The 10,141-nt window shown below is 41.6% G+C and overlaps 1 protein-coding gene across 3 annotated transcripts in view; it reads left to right on the forward strand.

Moving 5' to 3' along the window:
- Positions 1–10,141, forward strand: part of LOC311041487 (neurocalcin-delta A) — an 83,300-nt gene that overhangs the window by 19,143 nt on the left and 54,016 nt on the right. Inside the window, exon 1 of one of the 3 annotated variants that reach the window (XM_084051878.1) lies at positions 9,688–10,123. The exons of the other annotated variants lie outside the window; for them this stretch is intronic. The gene's annotated coding sequence lies outside the window, so the exon portion shown is untranslated. Of the gene's footprint in view, positions 1–9,687; positions 10,124–10,141 lie in introns of those variants that run through there. 3 annotated transcript variants of the gene reach the window in all.

A 10,141-nucleotide genomic window follows, 5' to 3' on the forward strand; every position in this document is an offset into this window, starting at 1 on the left:
TAGTGGTTAAAGTGGTTAAAATGTAAAATAATGACACACATGCTTTCCCGGTTTTAATGGGTTTATCCACCCCTTACAAATATAACACCACCATAACGAGGCTTTGTATAAGATATGCGAGTACATTTTCATATAGCTAAGATCCTCCAGTAAACAAATTTAACATCAAACTCAGCTTTTCAAGCCACTGCTTAAATGAGTTTGGCTACTTGTCTTAGAGCACCTGCTGGGTGTCAGTGTAATAAGTGACAGTAATTTCCTGTTAAAGTGCCCGACTCACAGGACATATGTAATACTGTAGTTAAAAATAAGAGTGCAATGTCTGGCTCCCCTGAGGTCCATATTCCACTTACTTATCCAGTCTGCATCTATGTATCCATATTACCCACCATGGCAATAGGCCATCATCAATATATGCCATGACAACAATTCTATTCCTGTATGTATATTACTCATGCAAGGCAGACAGCGGGCCTATGCACATGTGTGTGTGTGTGTGTGTGTGTGTGTGTGTGTGTGTGTGTGTGTGTGTGTGTGTGTGTGTGTGTGTGTGTGTGTGTGTGTGTGTGTGTGTGTGTGTGTGTGTGTGTGTACGTATGTACGTATGTATGTATGTACGTGTTTGTGTGTTTGTGTGGAAGCAATACAGAGGAGAGAATGACTCATAAACGAGGAGGTGACTTTTTTGCGCCCGTATCAATCTGCTGCTTTCTGATAAGGCAGGCTGAGATTGTGGACCATGGTTAATCCTCACGCTGTTTCGGACCTGCTGGCTGCCGTGAAGAACAATAGGGGGAGAGATTGGTCATCGGTCTACCTTGGCTTCTGTTTATAGCTCCTGAATCATCGCGGATGGAGTGGGTCATAAACGCGGTTGAGACATTCTTGAGCCACCTGTCAGATTGTATAACACACCTTTCCCTAATCCTCAATTCCTCATTTTAACACATTGAAAATTCCCAAATAAAAGGCAGCGATACAGGAAAATTGGGTTTTTCCCCTTTTGGATTCTGAAGAAATATTGGAGATTGGAGAGAGATCATAGCCACATTTATCTAGCTAGCTAATTATTCTATACAGTTGCAGTACTGTGCGCCTTTGGAAGTTGTTGAATCAGTCGGAAGGTTTGGATCATAAATTCATTTGACATTCTTGAGACAATTCACCAACTGATAGGGGTGCAATGATGCCCCTTTTTTATTACCCAAGTATGATTACTTAAATGTGGGTGGTGTTGACGTGCGGCCCCCCACTGGCCAATGAGGCCTCTACCTATTTATGTCTATGAGTCAACTCATAGACATAAGGCACATTAGCCAGATCCCAATACTCAAACTTCATCCTTGCGTCCTCCTTTACTGTATTAGTATTAAATGAATCAAACCACTTGTGTCGTTTCCTTGCGCCTTAGCCCAGTGCCTTCGAGTGAGGAGGCGGGGTCTAGGTGAATAAATGAGGAAAAAGAAAGGAGACTCAGGTGATTGGGAACGACGGAGGGAAAGTCTGAGGGCATCTGTTGGATGAGTGGGGAATGGCAGGTCTGGGGAGTTGACTGAAAAGTAGCTGGAAATGAGAAACAGAGATAGAAAAAGAGAGACAGATGTGGCTGGAGAGCAGAGACAGAGATAGAACGTGACATCACCAGTTTGTACCACTAAATTGTTGTTGCACCTGCTTCCAACCGTTGACAAGTACAGTGCGTTTTTGTACGCCAGAGATGAATAATACGATTTGGTGTTGTGACAGTTATCTGATATGAGTTATTGTGGGTTAGAATTGTGTTTACCCTAATCCCTGAGAACAAATGCATGACGGTGTACTGTATATAAAAGTCTATCCTAGTTGCTTTAAGTGGGGGTTAGTATTCAAGGCTGGGGACTTTTGTGATGGCAACCATGGTACGCCATGGCTTTGACTTTAGCTGTTATTACTGGGAAAGAAGTGACTCACTCTCTTGTTTTCACACGTCAACTTTTTTATTTTCAAATTGTCTGCTGCCAAAATGTGTCAACGTAACATTTGCCAAAAATGCTTCAGACAAAATATGACATTCATCACTTCCACTTAAAAACTTTCAGCCGCCCTGACGTCAGCATACAGCTATCTCAATGCCGTCGTGCTCCCTCAGAATATCAAGTTACTAACTCTCCCATTCTGTCTCTGTCTCTTGTGAAGTGTGTCAGACAGTATATGTATACAGTACAGTATGCAATAAACACGCATGTATTGTATATGCATGAGCATTTTTCCGTGTGTACAGTATGTGTTTGTGAATCTGTGCCAGGTAGCCTCCATCCATCTCTCCCCTTCTTCTCTCCTGGTGGTGCATTCTATCTGTCCTCCCTCTAACTGTGATTTATTTGCATTCTGCTCGACTCACACACACACAGCACATGACTCAGTAATACATACACAAATTCTGTAGTTGGCTATCTTTTCCACTAACAGGTGGTACATTACCATGTTATAATTGAGATCCATGAGGAGCTGAGAGTACAGTCTGTGATAGTACAGTGTACTATCACAGACTGTACTTTCACCTCATTATAACATATCCATTTGAGGGGGTTAGGAGGATCCACTATTTGTTTGTTTTTATGGGCAGGTATTTTAGTCGCGTTACGCATTAATATCAATGATAAAATATTACTGTCAGGAATGCACTTATTTTTTTATTTTCTAAAAAAAAAAAATGACACCTTGTCGCTCAATTTGGTGAAACAACGTACAGTAGCATATATTTCGTGTCAATGTGTAGCGGTAGCTGTTTCACATGGTTAACATGGTTACCTCTTCTTTGCATATTTCAGTTACAGACCAGAAAGGGGCATTCAGTGGAGCGCAACTCTCCACCAGTACACATGGCCAAATAATAATACTTACACTGGCTGATGCAGTAACATCAAACTGCGTCTCTCTCCCTCCCTATTTCACTCTGGACCTGGTGCATGTGCACGACTGCACGCATGTGTGCACTTATTGTAAGTCGCTTTGGATAAAAGCGTCTGCTAAATGACTGTAATGTAATGTGCACGTCATATGTGTGTGGGGTAGTTGTCATATTCAGTATGTTGGTGTTAATGTGCCCATGTGCATGCACTTGGGCACTTGACATATTGTAAGTGCACGGTCTCTGTATGCCTTTCTCTATGTATTTGTCCAGTGTGCGTGCATGCATGCAGGTGTGCCATAGGTGCATGGGGTATGTGGACACATTTAGTTTTAATCAACATACTAAATGTGGCTTGTGGCAAGGGCTTTAAAGGGTAAAGAAACCCTAGGTCGATTTTGTAGTTTTCCTTTTCAGGTTAAAGGGGAATAGAAACATGGCATGCTGACTTTATAGTACAATACTGTGTGATGTAAGCCAGTGGTTCTCAACCTGTGGGTCGGCACCCCCAGGGGGGTCCCCACATGATTTTTTTGGGGGTCCCCAGATGACAGTGAAGTGACAATTTAAGGACTTTTAAGACCTTTTTAATACCCCAAAAAGAAAGAAAAGAAAAAGACCATTACTGCATCAAAAGTAATCAACAAACCAGTATAAAAACTGGTCAAACATTGGCCAAATTGTCAAATGATATAAGTAATAGGCAAACATTTAGATAAATAGCAGATCTACAAGCTCACAACGCCTCGCAACGAGAGGCGTTGTGAGCTTGTAGAGCTGCTATTTTCACAATATTCATCTGTGGAACCGAAAATGTAATGCCTCAACTCCTACGTTCCAAGTGCCTATCAGGGTGGGGGGTCCCCAGTTCAAATATGATTATTTTGCGGGGTCACAGCCTGAAAAGGTTGAGAACCACTGAAAGCAACACAGTTGCAGCTAATAAAAATAATGGGTGTGTTAGATCTAGGTGTGCCAATGTGCAACCATTGATTGTAACCAACAGTACCATGATTCTGCCGGTATAGCTTGGTATAGCTTATCGCCCCCTTGCTTAACATAAACATGTGGTGGGGGGGTTCCCTCTAATGTACTTTGCCTCGCTCTTGGATTAGTTACTGTACATTAGCAACATCTGTTTTAATTGCACAGCTAATTGGAAATGTATACGGTGCTTTCGTCATTCATTGACAAGCAGTGCGGTACATTGGATTAGCAGAGCATCGCCCACCTCATGTACCGTACATTTACCTAAGGAACAGAAGAAAAGGTTTTTAACTACACCATGTGAATGAACCTACTGTACTGATGTACTGTAAGCCCGTCTGAAATGCTTGTAAGAGGCTGACTGTCAGCAGCTGTTATGCTATAGCACGAGTGTGCTGTGATTACCTGTCTTCATCCATTGTGTTGTCAGGCTTTGAGCAAAGCCTGATTTATTGAAGGCAGGTGTCGCGCACGGAAAATAGCAAATCTACAAGGGGAAGAGATGGGGTGAGAAGGTTTCCTAGACTGAGCAACTACGTAGTATACGTATGCATTGCTTATGGGTCCATTTTTACACTATCAGTTACTAACACTCCAAAATCTTAGAGTGGAGTGGTCGGGAGGACATGCATTTTTGCATGTAGAGTTTGTAGACCTGTGGTGGTTGACCTGTTGTGCATGGCGATTTTCATCTCTCACTGTCACTGTCATGTTTTACTCTGTCTCTGTGTGTCTCTTTCTCTCTTTGTCTGTCTCTTTTACATTAGTATTATGGGGTAATTGACTGATAGATAGGAACACTGGTTGTTGGACAATGCTGAATATACACACTGCATATTAAGTATTTTGAATAACGTTTTGAATAACAGCATTATAGCACGTATGTGCAGCATTATAGCAAGTATGTGAAACATGTGCACACGTTGTCCTGTAGAAAAGTGCCTAGTTACACTGACATAAGACAACCTAAGCTATAGTACTGTGTGTTGGTTTCAGATCTCAGATGGAACATAATTTTTTCTTTGTGTACTTTACTCTCTGGATATGTATGCGTGCAGACAGTTATATAATACAGTTTGTTGTTGTTTTCACAGTTCTGGCTGTTTTCTTGTCGGAGGATAAAATTATTAATGTTAAGTTAAATATTTAGCAACAAAATTTCAAAGCCTGCAGATCGTTTCCTTTTCAAAGGGATAACTTCTGAAATATATTTCCTTTGGAAAGAGAACTTGTTTTCACTTCCACTGTTTTTTCTTCTTCTTCTTTTTTCTACTTTTGTTTGACAATCCAAGTCCACACTGTTGCTTCCTGAGTCCTCTGAAGGAAGGAATTCCCTCCAGTGGCTGTAGTACCTCCTACATCCTAGAACACACACACAAACATCCTTACACACACGCACGCACGCACGCAAGCAGCCACCTCCCATACAGTGGCAGCTAATCCCAGGGCTCAGGCTTTAGTCTAAATAATTCACCTATCTACCCATCTGACAATCAGACTCTCGTTTCTTTTCCTTGCATCATCTCAGCTTTGTCATTCCTTCACTGAGATGTCCCTGGCCACTTATTATGTATCTCATCATGTTAAACCCACTTAACTCCTCTTCACTTGGTTGATCGGAGTCCCCCACCAGTCTATACTAGTAGACTCCTTCCTTCTTTCCCACCAAATCTCTTTGCCAAATATAGTCAATCTACAAGCTCACAATGCAATGCAACGCGACACGTTGTGAGCTTGAAGATATGCTAGTTTTGCAGAATAATTCGCCCCAGAATAGGGGTGAACATTCTGGGGTTCATGTGGTTAACTTTTCATCTTAGCCTCTTCAGCAGTAGCCATGGAATGTGATCAGTCTTTTAGCTGTGGTCATCGTTGAATTCCTTTCAATGAACTGGGGATTTGGTCATCAATGCTTTCTCTCCTATAGTGGCCTTGTCTTCTCTCTGCCTCTTCTCTTTTCTCTCGCTCTCCTTCTCTTGCATTTGTTCTCGTCCTGCCTCTCCCACTCTCTCTGTCTCCCTTCCCCCCACCTATGCCAGCCACAAGCCGTGCATACTCATACACACAGTAGTCTAGGGGTGGGGGTGACCTTGCCCTCGCTCCTTCCACCCCACCCTACCCTGTCCAGCTTGGCTCTGCTCTGGGCCCCTCTCTGATCTATTCATCCGGTCAGCAGATGTTATTCACATGGATTTGATAAGACCAAAGTTGTCCACATAGCTTGAGAAAAGTGGGGGATGGGATAAAGAGTGTGGTTGGCTGACCCCAAAATAATACCCCCCCCCCCCCCCCCCACCTCCATCTTTTTCTTTTGTATGATTTAAGAGCCCTGCCCTAGAAAATTGGGACCCCACACTGCGCAGCATTATCATTACCCAAGTGTTTAAAACGTACCGCATATAGAAATATGTGGCTTGTGCCTATTACTGCCTAATGATTTGTCTGCATGAACTTATCCAATTTTGAATAGCTTTTCACAGCTTCTAGTAGACACAACCAAACCTTTTCTCAGACAACGCTATATAAATCTGACCGATGACGGTCTTATTTTTTAAATTTCACACAGAAGCTGAAAAACAGTGCAATGGATTCTTCATTTGATGGTCCCAGCTCCACACAAGTCTTTATATTCAGATGACAGAATCATGCTCTGGTTCAAACATTTAAGCATCTGACGTGTACTTTACCACTGCTAGCTGAAAAGGCTCTGGTAGCAACATTACAGCAGCATGGCTTTTTCTTTTCTTTTCTTTTTGCTCTGCTTTATTGTGGAACAAGTCACCTCACAGCACTTGTGTGTTTTATTCAGTTCTATTGCTCTCGATTAGTTTTTCATAAAGTAAAATACTTGAAAGTGTTGACATTGTCTCTGTTCTGTGTGCTGTGACACTGAAATAAAAACCATTGCAGTGAAACGGCACCAGCGACTTATCTTATTGTTCTCATACACTCGTACTGCTCTCTTATAGAAATGCGTTGAATTGCCCATTAGGCGTGTCACAATTATTACATAATCGCCTAATTGCAATTATTTGAGATAATCCCAATTATGTTTTTGCATAATTGTCACAATCATTTCCATCTTGAAAAATGTTCATATATTTTCAAACAGTACAAGGAGATCAAAGGTGTTACAGGATGGACCGAAAACGTTGTGTAAATAATGCTTAGGTGACAATTGGCCGGATAAACAGTAATCAGTAATATGGTGAGGAACAATGAGAACTTCAAACCTACCGTAATTAGCGAATCATGTGAACTTTTGGCCACTGTGGCGCTACAGAGAAAACATTTGTCCCCCTAAATTGTGTAGGCTATTAGTTAGGTTGTCCAGCATGATTAAAATGGTTGAAATGTTTAATTTAATCAAAAGCCCCCAGATCTACAAGCTCAGTGCCGCGCTACAAGCTTGTAGATCTGCTATTTGTTTAGGGAAAACCGTGAATATTTGTGCAAATCTTTGAATATCGTCGGTGTCCAGGACGAACAAGCTAACTCCATTTTCATCTTTTTTTTCTTTTTTCATAAATCAACGCTATTGAACACCCTTTAGGTCTGTGTAAATAATCAAAACATTTGAACCAATGAAAAGTATTAAAAAGCGCCTCTGACGAAAACTCCCAACTCCATTGGATCGTCAAACTGTCCGTCAAAAACAAACAACTCCCCCTCTCCTCTACAGTACTGCTTTTTAACAGCATGAGCAGAGCGCATTGCGCAGTGAACAAGGAGGAGGAACACGTAAACAAACTCCCCGTAGTCTGTTAAAAGTGTGCAGTGTACCTGTTTATCAAACTTAGCACCGACGCTAATGTTATGAAAACAAGTAATTATATTTCTAAAATCTATGAAGTGTTTAATGAGGAGAGCAATGTGACAAGAAGAAAGGCGTTCATAGCATTTCTGTCGCGCTAGTTCTACCTCTTTGCAGAAGTTATTGTAATATTTAAAGTCCTGTTTATTATTGTAGGCCTATATAATAAGTGTCATGAAGCATCAGGGCATTAATTCACACGTTGTTGTGATGCATTGTGAGCTTGGAGATCCATTGTTAGCTTTTGAGAATTTCTACCCTTTTGAAACCTCTCCCTCAGCAGCGATTGTTTGTTTATTGTTTATTGTTGTTTGGACACCTAACTCCACTTCAGCTTGATTTCTGCTCGTCTGAAACTACTAACTCCACTTGCGCTGGGTAAAGTGTTGATTTACCCGCGATTTGGGTACAGTGTTGATAATATAATCACACATGCAAGTATCTGACAATATATAAAGTCACTATACCAACTTTGATGAGGCAGTATTGCTTTGTTTTAAAAATATAAGGTTTTATTCATTTCCTGAAAAACGTATATTTTGTTTTTTCGTTTCCTGAACAATGAGCGTTTTGGAGTAAGCAGTTTCGCGCTGGACAGCAGAGATATATATGTTTTTTAAAGCGGAACTTTTTAACTCAAATATTTTGTTCCAGGGACCCCCATGCAGAAGCAAAGATTTGAGTTAAAAATGTATAAATATATAGAAAAATGTGCAAACCTTTGCACTATTTTTTTCCCTCAAAAATATTAGATCTACAAGCTCATTGTATATCTGCGATTTTTGAATAGCCAAAGAAATCTAAAATGACACAGATGCGTTCCTGGATTGAATGGGTTAAATGAAATTGCACCATTGAAAAACATTTCCTATCTTGCCTAACATTAATCTGTGTACTTTGTGTTGTGTCACTTTGGTACTACAATGCTATCAATGAACCTTTTCCAGCATATTGTTTGTGTAACGTCACCCATACAATTAAGTTGAACGTTGATGTTAACCCATTAAGACCTGTCGCCAATTCTACAAATGCTTTCTAAATCAGATTTTCAAATGACGCGCTGTGAGCTTGTACATCTGCTATTTTTAAATATATAACGTATAAAATCTAAAATGACATGACACAGATGCTTTCCCGGTTTTAATTGGTTAAAAACCTCTTGTTTAGTGATGAAAATTATCTGCTGAAGAAACTTTGGGAATGGCCTTAAAATATGCAATTCTCAGGGTTTACGTGACCAGCAGCCCGTGTTGAATTGAGCATTCTGTAAAATGTCATGAAAGGTAGTCAAAACAAACTCAATGTAAAGAGAAGTACATGCTGCTTATTTTTGGTTTAAGAAAAAAAGATTGGAGTGGAGTTTGTCACAAGTGCATTCCTATTTGACAAGATGTCATTTCTGACAACTGGGAAAAGCATAGGAAGTCATGCATCATTGCTGCTGAACAACATCACTCTTTTCTCTTTCTGTCTCTTTTTCTCTCTCTTTCCTTCTCTCCCCTTTTCTAGATGTGTGTACGCGCAACACTGAACTAGTCTTTTACCAGCTTTCTGTATGGTACAACAGAAGAAGTAGCATGGTCTGTGTGTGTATGTCAAATGACCTATTGAAATCATTTCGGCACAGTGTGCTTGTTACCACGGTAACATGGGCTTCTCTCTCTCTCTCTCTCTCTCTCTCTCTCTGTGTGACTCTCTTCTGTCTTTCACCCTCGGTGTGTGTGTGTGTGTGTGTGTGTGTGTGTGTGTGTGTGTGTGTGTGTGTGTGTGTGTGTGTGTGTGTGTGTGTGTGTGTGTGTGTGTGTGTGTGTGTGTGTGTGTGTGTGTGTGTGTGTGTGTGTGTGTGTGTGTGTGTGTGCGCGCGTGTGCGTGTCCCCTCCCCTTTCATTTCCCCACCACACCAGAGTGTGGTCATGTGACCATGCTGACGTCAGGCTGGGGAGGCAGGCAGTATGAGTGAGTTTGTTACTCAGCAGCTGTGTGAGCTTCTAGCAAACCTCCTAGTTGGCCGCCAGTCACTGGGAGTTGTCAGTCGCTAGCTAGCTGTACCTCGGTCACTCTGTCAGTCAGTCAGTCAGTCAGTGAGTCAGTCAGTCAGTCAGTCAGTCAGTCAGTCTGTCAGTCAGTCTGTCAGTCAGTCAGGGAGTCAGTCAGGCAGGCAGGCAGGGAGTCAGTCACTCAGTCAAGTACCTCTCCTCTTCTTTCTCTCTTTCTGTGCTTTCCCCTTTTCTCTCTCTTCCCTTTATCTTTTCTCTCTCTCTCTCTCTCTCTCTCTCTCTCTCTCTCTCTCTCTCTCTCTCTCTCTCTCTATTTTCTCCCTCTCCCTCGCCTGTTGCTTCTTCCTCAGCTGCAACAGCTGGCCAAACCTAGTTTTGAGAGAAAGTGCTGGGGAATGGACTGCTGAAAGGCTCATACATTTACTACCAAGAGAGGTAAGCCTTTGCTGTGCG

The sequence above is a fragment of the Gymnoscopelus microlampas genome (genome assembly GCF_963454915.1).
Source record: "Gymnoscopelus microlampas genome assembly, chromosome: 3".
Taxonomy (NCBI): Eukaryota; Metazoa; Chordata; class Actinopteri; order Myctophiformes; family Myctophidae; genus Gymnoscopelus; species Gymnoscopelus microlampas.